The sequence below is a fragment of the Anomaloglossus baeobatrachus genome, chromosome 2, assembly GCF_048569485.1.
Source record: "Anomaloglossus baeobatrachus isolate aAnoBae1 chromosome 2, aAnoBae1.hap1, whole genome shotgun sequence".
NCBI lineage: Eukaryota > Metazoa > Chordata > Amphibia > Anura > Aromobatidae > Anomaloglossus > Anomaloglossus baeobatrachus.
This window is the reverse complement of record NC_134354.1, coordinates 239,393,874-239,412,346: the sequence shown is the minus strand read 5'-3', so window position 1 is coordinate 239,412,346 and position 18,473 is coordinate 239,393,874. Positions and strand designations below refer to the sequence as shown.

The 18,473-nt window shown below is 45.8% G+C and overlaps 1 protein-coding gene across 8 annotated transcripts in view; it reads right to left on the bottom strand.

Annotated features, from left to right (window-relative positions):
- LOC142291292 (complement component receptor 1-like protein) overlaps positions 1–16,031 on the bottom strand; it is a 99,201-nt gene extending 83,170 nt beyond the window's left edge. For 2 of the 8 annotated variants that reach the window (XM_075335718.1, XM_075335720.1), the window contains exon 1: positions 15,847–16,030. The gene's annotated coding sequence lies outside the window, so the exon portion shown is untranslated. Of the gene's footprint in view, positions 1–15,846 lie in introns of all 8 variants that reach the window. The other 6 variants (XM_075335719.1, XM_075335724.1, XM_075335721.1 and 3 more) reach the window with 6 other exon arrangements.
- Between the last annotated feature and the right edge of the window lie 2,442 nt (positions 16,032–18,473).

Below are 18,473 nucleotides of genomic sequence, written 5' to 3'. Positions count from 1 at the left end.
ATGACTTACGAGAAGCTGATGTAAACATCTTGGCTCTAGATAACACTTGACACCTTCTGAGATCTTTTATGCAAGTGTCGATGGGTCAGAGACTAAATTAAGCAAATGGTTTTTATATTATGTCTAACCGATGCATGTGCTAATTTTAAGCTGCTGTTCTAGGCCGCTGTAAGGGTATGTCCGCACGCTGCGTTCTTAATTTGACAAAAAAATGCACCCTCTGGCAGACTGACAACTGTAAACACTGTATTTGACAAAAAAAAAAAATGCATCCAATACGCATGCGTTTTTCAATGCATCTTTGACAGCGTGGTCCCAGGCAACTCAGCTCTGCTACATCCCTGTTCTGTCACAGCAGCACCGTAAAGCAGGACTGGTCACTGAGAGCAGACAGACAGATCCGCGTGATGAGAATGAACTCTGGTGAACTTCTGAGGTCAGAGCCAGGACACAGGCAATAATGCGGGCCACAACTGTGACATCAGAGCTTCGCCCGACTTTATGGTCATCGCGCTGCTCTGTCTCTGTGTGCTGTCATGAACTCGGGTGAACCTCTGAGGTCAGTACCAGGACACAGGCAGGGGTCCGCAGCATTGACTTCAGAGCTTCACCTGAGTTCACTGTTATCGCACAGCTCTGTCTGTGTCACTACCTGATTTGTGGTCACAGGTGAAGAACTCACCTATGACCGCAAATCACCTGATTGAGGACACCGCTGATCGCATGACTCACTTCAGTCACTCAAACGACTTGCTGCCACAGGGGGGAGGACTCCACCTTAGGCCTCAGGTAACCTGAGTGACGTCATCATTGATAGCACGACTCACTTCAGTTTCTGCTTGGAGCTCGCAGACAGCGGTCGTGCTCTATGGCCGCTTGCGGTCAGCTTCCGATGTAGCAGAGCTGAAAGCATCGTGGGACCTTGTGTGGACTACGTCGCACCTGGAGGGGTGTTTGTGAATTAATAAAGTGGTGAAAGACGGTGGGTTTTTTGTCTTTTATTTCAAAATAAAGGATTTTTTTTGGTGTATGTGTTTATTTACTTTCACCTACAGGTAAACCATGGGGGGGGGGGGGGTGACAGACGCCTGCCATGATTAACCTAGGACTTAGTGGCAGCTATGGGCTGCCATTAACTACTTATTACCCCAATTGCCACCGCACCAGGGCAATTCGGGATGAGCCACGTAGAGTCCAGGGACTGTCGCATCTAATTCCAGGCAGCTACTGATTGATATTTTTAGGCGGGGGGGGGGGCGTAGCCTAAAAACGATAGGCTTCCCAGTCTGAGAATGTGTGGCTTTATCTTGGCTGGGTATCAATTGGGGGGACTGCACGTCGTTTTTTTAAGTTATTTATCTTACTGCACTATATAGACCTACCCACCGGCGGCTGTGATTGACAGCTGACAGACTGCAACCATTCAGTGTGGGGTGCTCGTCTGACTGCAACCTATCATAAGTGCCGCTGGGTGGGGAAAGCAGTGAATAGGAGATGAGCCTAATGAGCAGCTGGCACTTTCAGAAGCAGGAGACGCTGCGGGAGCAGTGTGACAGCAGTGTAGTGCTGCGCCGGTGATCGGTGAGTATGAAGGAGTGAGAGAGGGAGAAAGAGGGAGAGACCGATCAACAGAGAGAGACCGATCGACTGACCAACCGACCGATACAGAGACACCAAAACACCTGCGTTTTTGTTGTCAAAAAACATCCAAAATGCAACCAAAACGCAGTGCAAACGCACAGCTAAATATTTTGGTTGCGTTTTGACACATCTCATTCATTTCAATGGGTGGAAAATGCAACCAAAACGCAATGAAGTAGTGACATGCTGCTTTTTTGTTGCGCAACAATTTTGACAAATATTTGACAAACAAAACGCTGCCTTAAAAAAAAAAAAAAAAAGCAACGTGTGGATGGAATTTTCTGATTTCTCATAACTTTGCTGGGAAAGCACAACGCATGCATTTTGTCAATGACACTGCAGTTTAAAAACGCAGGAAAAAAAAAAAAAAAAGCACACGTGTGCACATGGCCTGCCTAATACAGCAATTATGAGGTTAATCAACAGTTTGTATTGTTACAATACATAAATGTGTGAACCTTATTTCCAATACATAGGACAGACACAACCTGCAAAAGTTATGAGGGGTGGGCTAAGAAAAATACAAGTATCAAAAAGGTATTTTTTTTTCCATAAATAATCTGAGTGAATATATAAAATAAAATATTACTATAGTGTCATTGCATTTCCTTCCGTCAGCCTGTAAGTTACTCCCAAATGATGGATTACATACTATCATCCACCACCGAGCAGTAATGTATGACTGCTCATGGTGTGCATACCACATATACAAGCTAATGAAAACATGATCTGAAAGAATGTAATACTGAGCCACTAGAAGTATTGCTAGGCAATGAGCAGACGATAAAGTGCAAAGAAACCTGCTGCTCTCTTATCACTTGTGCTTGAGAGGAAAATAAATGTGGCAATCGTCAGGTCTTTACAAATACTGTACATTAAAATGGTAAAAAGTAATTTCCTGGGCTCAGAAAGAAGCTGGCATATCCTTAGGATGGCTGTATGGGTCTAGGTTGGCATCCTTGGTGACGGGCCAACATATTCCGCAGCACTTTACAATTCTGCACATTTAGAAGCAACCATGCTAAGGCTATGTGCGCACTTACCGGATTTTTCGCGGATTTTGCCGCGGATTTGCTGCATGTTTCGCTGCAGAAAATGTTCATAACATCTCTGCAGTGAATCACCAGCAAATCCTATGGAGAAAAAAAATCCTGTGCGCACTAGGCAGAATTTGACAGCTGCATGTTTTGCTGCGGGAATCCCGCAGCAAAAACAAGTGCATGTCACTTCTTTTCCGCACATCGCTGCGGGATTTCACTCCATTGACTCAATGTTAATCAAGAAATCCCGCAGGGAATAACGCAGGCAGCAAATTCTGTGCGGTTCACTGCGTTTTCCTGCGTTATTCCCTGCGGTATTTTGCGGTTTACCTCCGGTAATGTGCATCACTTGCTGCGGTTTTGCAGGGAAGTGATGTCATTACAGGAAGAGGAAGCCGTGCAGAGTAAACACACACACAGATCATACACATAGACATCACAGACATAGAACACATAGACACAGACACATAGAACACACATAGAAAGAAAACGGAAATATAGGAAAAAAAGAACGTGGGCTCCGCTGCATATTCACCGTCCAGCCGAGGTAAGCACACAGCGGCGGCCCGGTATTCTCAGGCTGGGGAGGGAGAGGGGCAGGGTTAATGTCCCCCGCCTCACTCCCCCTCCGGCAGCCGAGAATATCAGCCGCAGCTGCCCCGGCACTGTCGCATGCATTATGCGGCAGCACCGGCGTGTCCCCGGCTCTTCTTGCCACCGTGTAGCAGTGGTGGCAAGGTAATACAAGGGGTTAATGATGGTGGGGGACCACCGCCATTAACCCCAGGCTTGATCATGGCAGCGTCTATGTGACAGCTGACATGATCAACCCGTAAGTAAAGTGAAAAAAAACACACAGAAAAATCCTTTATTTTAAATAAAACAAACAAGCCTCGTTCACCATTTTATTAACCCCTCCCGCACCAAAGCTCCGGCGTAATCCAGGTCCGACGTCCAGCGCTGCTTCCATCCAGCCGCGACTGTCACAGAGACAGGCTGAATGCAGCAGAGGTAATTACCGGTCATTTCCCACGGCCGGTAATGTGAACTCACTGCCGACCGTGGGAAATGCAGCGATCTGTCCTCTATCTATCTATCTATCCCTCTGTCTATCTATCTATCTATCCCTCTCTCTATCTATCCCTCTATCTATTCTTCTGTCTATCTACTCTCAGAATTAAATGACTTTTTTTCTTCAATGTGCTTTATTGCATTGAAAGCAATAAAGCACATCCCAACCCGCACGCGGCAAAACCGCGGCAATACCGCGAACAATACCGCGGTAAAACCGCAGCAAACCGCATGCGGTTTTCGGGTGCGGTTTCCCGCGGTTTTTTACCGCGGGTGCGGTAATCTTTGAGGGCATGCGGAATTTTCTCAAGAAAATTCCACTTCCCAGTGCGCACAGAGCCTAAGTCATTCAAGTAAGTAGTGGCTCTGGTGAGTATTGCAGTGCTGTCTATATGTATGGGGAATCGGATTAACAAGGTACCAAAGATGAGGCACACAAACACTGCACGATCATCAAGCCCTCTTACAACTGCTCATTTTCCTTTAGGCGACGTTCACACAGGGCATCTTTTACTGTGTTTGAGGTCACAAAGATGCACCAAAATGCATGCACTTATTCTCCAGCAAAGTCTATAAGATATTCATTTTGCGGTCCACACTGGGCACCTTTTGTTGGCTGCGTTTTTGAAGATGCAGCATGTCAATTCTTTGTGTTTTTGCAGCGTTTTTGAGCCCTTCCAGTCAATAGATATAATTTAAAAACACATTGGGCAAAACGTGGTAAAAACCTCATTGCGTTTGACGCGTTTTTGGTGCATATTTTTGGGACAAAAAACGCTTCATCTTTGTGGTAAAAAGATGCCGCATGTGAACATACCCTTACAATTGCTCGTTTTCTTTTATTCGTGCAGTGTAAACAGGCTGTCAATCACCAATCAAGCAAAATGCTCGTTTGTTAAAGGGAAATTATGATCTGACTGGCTTAACAGATCATTGTTCTCAGCACTGAGTGATAAATAGGACCCGCACTGTTGAGAAAGCAGCCTATATGCACAGAACAATTACTGATCGCTCTGTGAGGATATTAAATGTGATTGTGTCGCCCACCTGTAGCGGTCGCCTCAGGAACGTCACTCCACCATCGGGGACGCCACAGGGGCTCCACTCGATTACCGCTGGCAACAGGTATGTCAGGTTTATTTACATGGGAGTTGTGACGCCACTCACGGTTTGCGGTCAGGGTTATGGGTAACCGCCACTGCAGGTTTAACGAGCGTCTGGGGCTGATGGAGTCTACAGTCTGGTGGTGTGGCCTCCCGTGAGTAAGGCTGGCCCCAGGGGCTCAGGTGTGTAGAACAACAGGTCGCAGACTAACTCAGTCGCAGTCCAAAAAGTCTTTCAACTTGTTTACTCACTTTCAGGTGTTTTTGTGAGGTAACCCGGGCGATGCCGAGATAATCCAGGAGGAACCAGGTATCCATCAGGCTGGTCTAAGGGTAACCGCTAACTCGCCTTCCTAGCACTTCTTGTTTCGGATAACCTCTGACTTGAAATACCGTGGGATTCATCCAGGGAAGTCGCTGCTGCATTTTCTCCCCTTTTTGGCCCGTTTGCTGGCAGCATGGACCAAGGAAGATGGCTCCAGGATTGATCCTCCTTATGGGCCCCCCTCGTTGCTGCTGATGCTCGGATTCTAGTTGGTTGGTGTGGGACTTGTGGTCCTCCCCACCGGCAGGTTTAGCAGACCAAATAAATGGATATCTACTCTAGGGACCGGTTCCCCGTGCGTGCCTAGCCACCAGAGGTCTCCGTACATGACCAGCTGACTTCCTCAGCGTCTTTCTGTCCAACTACTGGTGACCGCTCTCCCCCGCTAACAGCTACTTCACAGGCAGGGTCTGACTAGCGTGTCTGCGCGCTTGCTCACTCCTTCTCCCTGCGCTCTCCGCTTCAGACTGGCTTGCTCCTCTCCTACTCCGACTGCCACTGCCACCTTAGCTTCCAGCCCCTCCCCAGCACCCCTAGCTGAGATGTGGAGGAACACCCCCTCTTGGGTCTGCCCAAGGGTCCCCTCTAGTGTGTGGGAGACCTGGTTGCTATGTGTCTGTGCGTACACACCCTATTTCAGCCTTTGGATTTTACCTGGAAGCACTTTCCCTAGCATGGGTGCAGTACTCTGTGGTGCCTGACCAGGTCAGGGGCGCCACATGATCTGCCTATTCAAACAGGTCACTGATTAGCTAAGAAATAGCCTACCTGTGGAAGTCTCTGGGTTCAGCCAGACCTTTTATAAAATTCTGTTCTGGACATGGACTTGACCTGAACTTTGCTGGAAGTCACACTTCTCCCACATGCAGCCAGACAAACAATCACTTCCGGGGAGGGGTTTTTCTATTATATTATTTTTTTTGTTTGTACACTATACATCCGATATCGCTGATTTTAGCCAAAATGCGAGCTATTCAGAGATTGCAAGCAGCTCACCCTGAGCCAAGCACAGAGATGCTCGCTCGAGTGGTTTGCATACGTAAAGCATCAGAACTCCGAACTCTAACTCTGTTTTTGTTTTTTAAAGTCTGTGTTAGGTATGAACACCGAACTCCAAGTTTGCTCATCTCTACTAAGAAGTAGAAAGTCAGGCGGTGTAAACCCACCTTACAGGGAAACTATCATCTGAAGACTACCCATTGCAGAGAATAGGTTTTTGTGTTAAAATGTAACCTATATGTGATCTTTTATAAAAAATAATTATATAACAAATCATTCCGTTTTCACACTAGGATTTTCAGCAGGTTCTTTATTATCAGAGGCAGAATTACAATGGGTAAGGACACCTCTGTATGCAGTAAAAACCACAGGATCCACAAATCACAATAGACGATGTCACATATCACCCTGCTCCCCCAACCTTCACAATGACCTGTGCCTCCTTAGGACACTTCGATACAAATGATAGCAATAATAGAAATTACGCTATGTTCACAGAACAAAAATATAAACACAACTCTTGTTTTTGCTCCATTTTTCATGAGCTGAACTCAAACATTTAAGACTTTTTCTATGAGCACAAAAGACCTTTTTCTCTCAAATATTGTTCATAAACTTGTCTATCCGTGTTAATAAACTCTTCTCTTTTGGTGAGAGAATCAAACCACCTCACAGGTGTGACATATCAAGATGCTGATTAGACAATATGATTATTGTACAGGTGTGCCTTAGGGTGGCCACAATTAAAGACAACTATAAAATGTGCCGTTTTATCACAAATCACAATGCCACAGATGTGGCAGGATTTGAGGGAGCTTACAATTGGCATGCTAAATCTTAGAGTTCAGCTCATGAAAACTGGGATCAAAAATAAACATATTGCGTTTATAATTTTATTTCAGGGTACATGCGTTTTCCTAAAACAATAAAAAAAAAGTTATCTTCAAACACAAAAAAAAAAAAAAGTCACCGCTCTGGACGCCGCACCTGGAGGCTGGAGCCCCGGCAAGGACTCAACCTGTCTGACAACCTGCCCGCAGTCCGGTGGTCATCCAGGCAACCTCCGTTTGTGCAATGCCGAGCCAGAAGAGGGGAACCTGCAGCATGCAACCAGCACAGCCCCGTGACATCTGGATCCCAGAGACCTCCTGGCCCCCAGGACCCGCTCGTCTGAAGAAACTTCCCCAGGTATTCTTTGGTATCCTCTTCCAGGAACAGGAAACCGCACTGGGGCTTTAGAGAGGTGCTGCCCATTTAATTTTCAGAAAGGTTTCCTGTTCCTGGGGACGGATACTCTCTCATGTACGGTGCTGTCATGGGAAGGGAAAACATTTTCTGATCATAGCTTCCATTTAAGGTTCCTGCCAATCTCATCTTGAGGCACATCACAAGTTTATCTAATCTATCAGAAATACAGTTCTTGGCAGTGGCCACTAAGCAGTTTAGGGAAGTTCGGTGTCTCACGCTAGGCACTGTTTACACCCAGCAGAGCGAATGACAGCTGATCTCACATTAATGACTATAGACTGGCAATTAGAAAATTAGTCCCAGACAATGTCATGTCATACGCTCACTTTTGATTGCCAATATTAATTCTTCACTAGGATATAGGAATAGAGGCTACAGTCACTACTACACTAATATATATATATATATATATAAATATTTTTTTTTTTTTAGGGGGGGGGGGGTGAGACTATTAGCTTATTCCCTAACAAGTATAATACAGGGACAAAATATATTTTATTTTGGTTTATTACGACCCAAGAGATCTGTCTTGCAATAAAAGGTCCAGAACTGCTGCAAACCAATAGTGCCAAAACTTTTGGTATTAATCAGCATTTTGCACAGTCATTCATTTAGTAAATTCCATTAGCTGATGAGCATATTTCATACAGAGGCAGTTAGAGGAAGAAAAACAGCCAATGTCATGACCAAACAAGAAGGTTTTGCAAACTGATCCAAACATAATGCAGTACTGGCCAGCTGAGCATTATTAAAGGGGTTTCTCTGTGAAACAATTTTAAATTTTATTTTAAATCACTAGATCTTGCAATAATAATAATTTATACAATTAGATATGTTTAAAAAACATGATCAGACCATGTCCCTGTACAGACACTGCCATTACACAGCACATAGCAGGGACACATGTATAAGATCTCAGCACAGGAACATTATTTTAAACAAATGTAGAATTTACTATTCCAAGATCTATAGATTAAAATTAACTGTTCGTGAGAACACCCCTGGTGATCAGGAATGTGTTCTATGAACGCTCATTAGACATCTGGCCAATGTAAATATGTGTCTACTGACTAGAGGTCACCAAAAAGGGCAAAAAAAAAAAAAAATACAGTGACCAAAAAAAGAAAATACGACATTTGGACTTTTGTTCCCATAGCCTGGAGGTTCACTGTGTAGGCACAGTTACAGTGCAGATAGCCCCCTTTTGGCAAGGAATATTAGTAAAGGGGGCTGGCTTAGCTTGTGAAATGAAACGGTCCCCTTAACATATATCACACAGGTTCGTCACATATTGACATAACAAATGATCGCCCTTGTCAAACACATGCAACCGCCTGGACTACACCTGGCACTGATATATTGAGACTACGGCACCACTGCTGTTTGTAGTACATTGGTACATTTTATATGTTAGTTTTTTGTTTTTTTGTTTTTTAACAGACTGTACAAACCCTATAAAAGGTTAGCTTAGTGTCATTGTGAATGTGGATTTTGTAAATAGTGCCCCGATATTTCCTGGTAGTCAGAAGAATATGGGGTTCTGTACACAACATATGGGCCAAGTTTAGACAGGAGTATTTAGTTTGTGTGCTGTATGTGTACACAACGGATGGTAACTGGACCAACGTAAATCAACTGTATAAGGCTATGTGCCCACGCTACAGGATTTATCGCGGATTTAGCGCGGATTTGCCGAAAATCTGCAGCACAGCTACTCCCCAGCCATTTCAATGGCATTTTGGAAATGCTGTGCCCATGCTGCGGATTTTTCCGCTGCGGATTTTGCCGCGGATTTTGATGCGGAACAAACTGCAGCATGTCAATTGTTTGGTGCGGATTTGGTGCGGATTTTCTGTTTTGAATGGGGAAAAAAAAAAAAATAAAATCCGCATCAAAATCCGCGGCAAATCCGCGGTAAATCCGCGGTAAATCCGCGGTAAATCCGCGGCAAATCCGCGGGTGCGGATTTGCCGCGAAAGTTGCGGATTTTCAGGCAAAAAAATCCGCAGGGACCTTTTACTGTGGACACATAGCCTTAGTCAAACAAACATTTTTCCCCACTGTCCATGTGAAGAAGAAAAAAATTGCAACATGCACTGGCCAAGACTAGTTTGGACTAAATGGGTATGAAAGAGGAAAAAATGAAGACCATATCATTCCTTACATATTACGGTACATTAAAAAATGCACAATGACTGGATTAGGGGTTTTTCCCCCATTGTAGACAAACACGGCAAGGAAATTTGATTAGTATCCTTATTATGCTCTGCGGTCTTTTCAGACCTGTGACAGTGAGACACATAGGGTGCATGTTACTAATACTTTCCTGATAGAGGCCTATTCTGTAGTGGTGAGCGAGCACTACCATGCTTGTGGATGCTCGGTATTTGTTAAGAACAGTTAATTCTCGGAGAGGCGCGACTCGAGTACCCGAGTATAATGGAAGTCAATGGGGAACTTGAGCATTTTGCTTGAGTTCCCTGTTGACTTCCATTATACTAGGATAATCGATTTGTCGCCCATCTGAGCAGCCGACTGCTCGTTACGAGTACCGAGCACAGTAGTAGTGTTCACTCATTCCTACTACTGGGCACCGGAAGGACCTGCGCAGAGTGAAGAGGACGTGCACGCTGAATGAAACAAGAGTCCGGAAGGAGGAGAGATTCTTTTCCGGTCGGCTATAATTTAGCAAATAGATAGCCGGCAGGCTTTCATTTTACGGAATTCACACGACGCGAGTCTCAAAAACCATTGGATTTAGGAAACACCCACTTTTTGTAAATCTGCTCATTTAAAAGGGTATTTGCACTTGACATTTGTTTTTACCCTGGTGTATCCTCAAGAGTTTTTTCAAACAGAAGACTGCTCAGGAAAACACCACCCAAGGTGTCTTTTTCTAAATCTTTTATAAGGATGTCATATGAATTTCAAAAATGGAAAAACTGTTGTGATTTTAGCTAGTCCCATCTCCAAACCTTAGGCTATGTGCCCACGGGGACAGTGTCCTGCGGATATATCCGCAGGACATTCCGCAGGTGCTCCCAGGAAACAGCACCACAACTTTTGTCTGTTTCCATGCTGCGGATATACAGCGGAATGTCGTGCGGATATTGTGCGGGCATTCTGCATTGAGGATACAGTACCATGGCTTCGGCAGTGCATCCTCAATGCAGAACAAGTGCTGCCGTGATCGGGGAAGTTTATACTTACCTCCATCATGCAGCACCTCGCTTTCCGGCAGCCGGGTCACTCTCTCAGCGTCTGCAGGAGAAGGTGGGTGGGCCTGAACTAGCTCCGGCTGCCACATGACCGGAGCTTGTGCAGGCTCCGCCCACCTCTTCCTTCCTGTACCTGGATTCAACGCGCTCCTGTACACCGGACGGAGAAAGTGACTTTGGTGAGGCAGGTAAGTATATGGGACCCTGCGGAGAAATCCGCAACAATAATTGACATGCTGCAGATTTTTCCGCACGATTTCCGCTGCGGAAAAATCCGCAGCGTGGGCACAGCATTTCCCAAATGCCATAGAAATGGCTGGGGAGTAGCTGTGCTGCAGATTTCTGGAAAATCCGTGCATTTTCCGCAGCGTGGGCACATAGCCTTAGATGTGACCTTGTCTCTAGCTCATCCGCATTGTGCTAAGTGCTGTGTGTCATCTGGCACTAGCGAGTTCTCACACTTATCCACAAAACACACTGGTGTCTGCTGAAATTCTGTTAGCTCTGTGAACCTGCCCATCTATGAGATGAAAACTAAGCAGCCAGTGCAGAATGAGCACATTAAACCATACAAAGAGTTAACACTTGGCAACAGGCGAAACATTTTGCATGCAACCGAAATCAGGTACGCCTGCTATGACCAATATTTACATGATTTAGCAGGTAGATAAAGAGATTACCTTAAAGGGAACCTGTCACCAGTTTTTTGCTCTATAAGCTGCGGCCACCACCACTGGGCTCTTATATACAGCATGTTAGAATGCTGTATAAGAGCCCAGGCCACTGTGTAGAATATAATAAACACTTTATAATACTCACCTAAACCGGTCGCTGCTGTGGATGTGGGTCAAATGAGCGTCTTCGTCCTCCGGTGCCGCCTCTTTCGGCCATCTTTGTCACCACATCTGTCGTCCTTCTGAAGCCGCGGTGCATGACATGTCTGACTTCACACACACTCGCTGGCATTCAGGTCCTGAGCAGGAGTACTATGATCTGCCCTGAGCAGGGAAGATCAAAGTATTGTAGTGCGCCTGCGCGGGATCGGCGAGTGTGTATGACGTAGACTCATCAAGAACACAAGCTTCAGAAGAACGAAGATGGTCAAAAGAGGAGGCGCTGGCACCGAAGACGCCCATTTGAGCCACATCCACCGCAGCGACCGGTTTAGGTGAGTATTAAAGTGTTTTATATGTTCTATACAGCGGTCTGGGCTCATATACAGTACAGAGCAAAAGTTTGGACACACCTTCTCATTAAAAAGAGTTTTCTTTATTTTCAAGACTCTGAAAATTGTAGATTCACATTGAAGGCCGCAAAACTATGAATTAACACATGTGGAATGAAATACTTAAAAAAAAGTGTGAAACAACTGAAAATATGTCTTATATTCTAGTTCTTCAAAGTAGCCACCTTTTGCTTTGATTACTGTTTTGCACACTCTTGGCATTCTCTTGATGAGCTTCAAGAGGTAGTCACCGGAAATGGTTTTCCAACAGTCTTGAAGGAGTTCCCAGAGATGCTTAGCACTTGTTGGCCCTTTTGCCTTCACTCTGCGGTCCAGCTCACCCCAAAACATCTCGATTGGGTTCAGGTCTGGTGACTGTGGAGACCAGGTCATCTGGCATAACACCCAATCACTCTCCTTCTTAGTCAAATAGCCCTTACACAGCCTGGAGGTTTGTTTGGGGTCATTGTACTGCTGAAAACAAAATGATGGTCCAACTAAAAGCAAACCGGATGGAATAGCATGCCGCTGCAAGATGCAGTGGTAGCCATGCAGGTTCAGTATGCCTTCAATTTTGAATAAATCCTCAACAGTGTCACCAGCAAAGCACCCCCACATCATCACACCTCCTCCTCCATGCTTCACGGTGGGAACCAGTCATGTAGAGTCCATCCGTTCACCTTTTCTGCATCGCACAAAGACACGGTGGTTGGATCCAAAGATCTCAAATTTGGACTCATCAGACCAAAGCACAGATTTCAACTGATCTAATGTCCATTCCTTGTGTTCTTTAGCCCAAACAAGTCTCTTCTGCTTGTTGCCTGTCCTTACCAGTGGTTTCCTAGCAGCTATTTTACCATGAAGGCCTGCTGCACAAAGTCTCCTCTTAACAGTTGTTCTAGAGATGTGTCTGCTGCTAGAGCTCTGTGTGGCATTGACCTGGTCTCTAATCTGAGCTGCTGTTAACCTGCGATTTCTGAGGCTTGTGTATCGGATAAACTTATCCTCTGCAGCAGAAGTGACCCTTGGTCTTCCTTTCCTTCCTGGTTTTTGCCACTGCACTTGGGGACACTTTCAAAGTTTACCCAATTTTTCAGACTGACTGACCTTCATTTCTTAAAGTAATGATGGCCACTCGTTTTTCTTTACTTAGAATTTGTATTATGGCAAGAAAAAAAAGCAGCTAACAGTCTATTCAGTAGGACAATCAGCTGTGTATCCACCAGACTTCTGCACAACACAACTGGTGATCCCAGCCCCATTTATAAAGCAAGAAATCCCATTTATTAAACCTGACAGGGCACACCTGTGAAGAGAAAACCATTTCCGGTGACTACCTCTTGAAGCTCCTCAAGAGAATGCCAAGAGTGTGCAAAGCAGTAATGAAAGCAAAAGGTGGCTACTTTGAAGAACCTAGAATATAAGACATATTTTCACTTGTTTCACACTTGTTTGTTAAGTATTTCATTCCACATGTGGTAATTCATAGTTTTGATGCCTTTAATGTGAATCTACAATTTTCAGAGTTATGAAAATAAAGAAAACTCTTTGAATGAGGTCTGTACCGAGATAGATAGATATATGCACACGCACACACAGATACATGTATATGTCTGAGAGCAGAATAATGTAGAGACAGAGATCCTGCCTCACTGACTGAGCTGGTTGCTGACATTTTGATACAATCAAGGTTTTCTCTGCAGCAGATTTAGCAGTTATACAGAGCTCATGAATATGCTGGACTACCGGGCAACACGCCAAGTAATCATCTAATGAGCTACTGCTGATTAAACAGTGATTTTATCAAAACTACACTAAGCAGCCCAATAAGTGACACATCGCTGGAGTCAGGGTCTCTGCTCCTGCGTTATGCTGCTCTTAGGTTAGATGGGACACCTGGTGACAGACTCCCTTTAAAGACTGTTCAACCCTCTATGTCTTTGATGTGGCCAGCGATTAGTGAGGGACCCAACGTTTCCATAATAACTGCAGGTGCAAGTCACACCGTAACTAAGAAAGCAAGCCCGGATCAAAACAAATTAGTCTATTACCTTCACTTATCTTTATAAACAGAAACCTAAAGAGCCATCAACCAACCTCAGGCCACAAGAAAACACATTGGCTACTTCCCACAATCAATGCTGTAGCGCAACAGCATGAAATGTAATACAACACACCAGTGCGCGGCTACAATACAAAACAACACTGCCACAATACTGTACACCGCACAATAGTACAGAACACCTTACAATACAGTAAACCACACCTTACAATACTGTATATACACCGCACAATACAGTACAGTACGCCGCACAATACAGTACAGTGCATCATACAGTATACTGCACTATAGTAAACACGTCTTACAATATAACACGCTGGGATATAAAGCAGTTATCTATTATTACAGTTATATATAGTATATAACACACCACTGTATAGTAATACCATGTGATCTAAAATAGCACAATATGCTGCAGTACGGTAGCACCTTGTATACAGCCCCGGCTCACAGTATACAGCCCCGGCTCACAGTATACAGCCCCTAACAGCCCCGGCTCACAGTATACAGCCCCGGCTCACAGTATACAGCCCCGGCTCACAGTATACAGCCCCGGCTCACAGTATACAGCCCCGGCTCACAGTATACAGCCCCGGCTCACAGTATACAGCCCCGGCTCACAGTATACAGCCCCGGCTCACAGTATACAGCACCTAACAGCACCAGCTCACAGTATACAGCCCCGGCTCACAGTATACAGCACCTAACAGCACCAGCTCACAGTATACAGCCCCGGCTCACAGTATACAGCACCAGCTCACAGTATACAGTATACAGCACCAGCTCACAGTATACAGTATACAGCACCAGCTCACAGTATACAGTATACAGCACCAGCTCACAGTATACAGTATACAGCACCAGCTCACAGTATACAGTATACAGCACCAGCTCACAGTATACAGTATACAGCACCAGCTCACAGTATACAGTATACAGCACCAGCTCACAGTATACAGCCCCGGCTCACAGTATACGGCACCTAACAGCACCAGCTCACAGTATACAGCCCCGGCTCACAGTATACAGCACCAGCTCACAGTATACAGCCCCGGCTCACAGTATACAGCACCTAACAGCACCAGCTCAGAGTATACAGCCCCGGCTCACAGTATACAGCACCTAACAGCACCAGCTCAGAGTATACAGCCCCGGCTCACAGTATACAGCCCCGGCTCACAGTATACAGCCCCGGCTCACAGTATACAGCCCCGGCTCACAGTATACAGCCCCGGCTCACAGTATACAGCCCCGGCTCACAGTATACAGCCCCGGCTCACAGTATACAGCCCCGGCTCACAGTATACAGCCCCGGCTCACAGTATACAGCCCCGGCTCACAGTATACAGCCCCGGCTCACAGTATACAGCCCCGGCTCACAGCATACAGCCCCGGCTCACAGCATACAGCCCCGGCTCACAGCATACAGCCCCGGCTCACAGCATACAGCCCCGGCTCACAGCATACAGCCCCGGCTCACAGCATACAGCCCCGGCTCACAGCATACAGCCCCGGCTCACAGCATACAGCCCCGGCTCACAGTATACAGCCCCGGCTCCCAGCATACAGCCCCGGCTCACAGTATACAGCCCCGGCTCACAGTATACAGCCCCGGCTCACAGCATACAGCCCCGGCTCACAGCATACAGCCCCGGCTCACAGCATACAGCCCCGGCTCACAGTATACAGCCCCGGCTCACAGTATACAGCCCCGGCTCACAGTATACAGCCCCGGCTCACAGTATACAGCCCCGGCTCACAGCATACAGCCCCGGCTCACAGTATACAGCCCCGGCTCACAGTATACAGCCCCGGCTCACAGTATACAGTCCCGGCTCCCAGTATACAGCCCCGGCTCCCTGTATAATCCCTGCTGTGGAGGGGCAGCCCGGCCGCCGTACCCCGGGTCATTACCTTCTGCCTCCGTCCCTGAGATCAGCACTTCTGTCACTGAAACTTCTCGGTTCAGCTCAGGCAGCTGTGAGCAGTGCACTAGCTGACGTCATAGCCACACCCCTGTACTGTAACATGTGACCACTCCCAGGACACGCCCCACAAGCATGATGCAGCGTGTGACTGATGACAGCCGCTGTCCCAAATTGGGAAATCCAAATCCTGGTCTACTTCAAAATGGCGTCCAGCCGAGTGGTCAGTGTAGTGTCTGCTGCAGCTGTTTGCCGGCACGGATTTCAGTCAGCAACCCCTGGTAGTCAGTGTTACAGCTGTGTATACATTGCATCCCCAGGGGCGGTCTGTGTGTGGTGACTGGCATGGTGCCTCACATCATACCCTCTCTCTTGGCGCCAACCTGAGGACATGTGACATCAGTGACTGCTGCCAAAGCCTCTCTGTGGACTTAACCCTTCCATTGTTTTTTTATTTTTCACCATCGTGGTCCAAGAGCCATCACTTTACAGTTCGCATGCGCTTGTTTTTTGTGGGATGAGTTGTAGGGTTTTTTTCGAGGAGGGTGTATTACTGTAATAATTGTGTGGTAAAATGGCCTGGTGCCCTGATTCTCCAGGACAGTACGGTTACACCAATACCTCACGAGTCGGAGTTTTCTGTCATTTCTTTGTCATTTTTCAGGCCCCGCAATGTCCCTTTTATGGCGGTGTGAGGGCTCGGGGTTGTGTTTTGCATTGTGAGCTGATGTTTGATACGTCATTGTGATGGCTTCTTTATTGATCGCATTGTTATGGTGAAAAACTGCAATTCGGGTGTTTCAACCTGTAAATTAGAACCTGTCACCATTTTTATACCTTATCAGTCCTCCCCATCACGTTTTAAAGCATGTAAATGGGGTCCCTACACCCCCTTTATACCTGCATAGATGCCCTAGGACACCTCCGAAAAAGTCTTCTGTTCACTTCCTTCGCTGCATGCAAATTGTCCGGTCCGATGGGCGTCTCCAGATCGGGCTCAGCCCCTTCAAACGTCTCTTATTTAGAAGAAAGTGAGTGCTGTCTCCTGTGTCATCAACACCGTGCTCGAAGTCTTGTGAAGGACCATTGTTGCCCCATGGAGGCGCACCTCATGATCATTCATGTAATGCGCATGCGCCATCTTCACTACTACGTCACTAGCTCCATGGCTGTTCAATAGGACAGAGAGAGGCGCGCCTGTGCAGGTTTCTAACTCCAACTGCATAGGCACAAAAACTCGAGTATTGTGTGGATGATGTTGGAGACGATCGAAGAGCCTGAGCGTGATATGGAGACCGCCATCAGATCACACCACACAGTTTGTATCCAGCACGGGACGTGAATAAAGACGATGCTGAAGTTGGTTTCTTATTCGTCAGTTTCTTATTCGGCAATTTAGTTTTTTCATATTTTTATGCATTTATCAACAAAAATAACACATGACAATAATAAAATACAATGCACTGATGTGCCCTAATATAAATACACTCAAAACCAGCTGCGAAAATTATACAACTGGCAAAAAAATGGACATCAAAGTGGGCACTAAACTATAATACTGAAAGGGTTAAATGGCTTTGGGCCACTGATCTAACGCCACAATTAAGAAAAAACAAAAAGCCAGCACCAATTGTGCACTACAGCACTAAACATTCCAAACTATACTTATTTTAAAAATTTTGAGATTTTTGGCAAAAAATTGCAATTTCTTGAGCTGCCTCGCCACGTCACGGCAAATCTCATTTGAAGCAGTCCTACACTAAAATATTCTTATAAAATGTGCCATACGGCCTCACATATGAATAGTAGAACTGCTCTTAGCAGCACTCACCTGGTTTATTTCAATCCCGTACCCATGACTGAGTCATGGCTGTGGGCGGGACAGGTCCAAGCAAATGCTGCATGAAGTAAATAGCCTGTGGACAAAGCCTGATGACTTAATGTGAACAGTCACCAACCGCCAAAATCTAGACAGATGGAATACATCCCAAATTGGGGTGCAAAGCAGGGTGGGAGTCAACCACCGACCAATTCAATGAAGAAAAAACAAAAAGCAGCACCAAATGTGCACTACAGTACTAAACATTCCAAACTGTACTTATTTTAAAAATTTTGAGATTTTTGGCAAAAAATTGCAATTTCTTGAGCTGCTTCGCCACGTCACGGCAAATCTCATTTGAAGCAGTCAGCTCAAGAAATTGCAATTTTTTGCCAAAAATCTCAAAAAATTTTTTATAATAAGTACAGTTTGGAATGTTTAGTGCTGAAGTGCACATTTGGTGCTGGCTTTTTGTTTTTTCTTCATTGAATTGGTCGGTGGTTGACCTCCACCTTGCTATGCACCCCAATTTGGGATGTATTCCATCTGTCTAGATTTTGGCGGTTGGTGACTGTTCACATTAAGTCATCAGGCTTTGTCCACAGGCTATTTACTTCATGCAGCATTTGCTTGGACCTGTCCCGCCCACAGCCATGACTCAGTCATGGGTGCGGGATTGAAATAGACCAGGTGAGTGCTGCTGAGAGCAGTTCTACTATTCATATGTGAGGCCGTATGGCACATTTTATAAAAATATTTTAGTGTAGGACTGCCCCAAATGAGATTTGCCATGACGT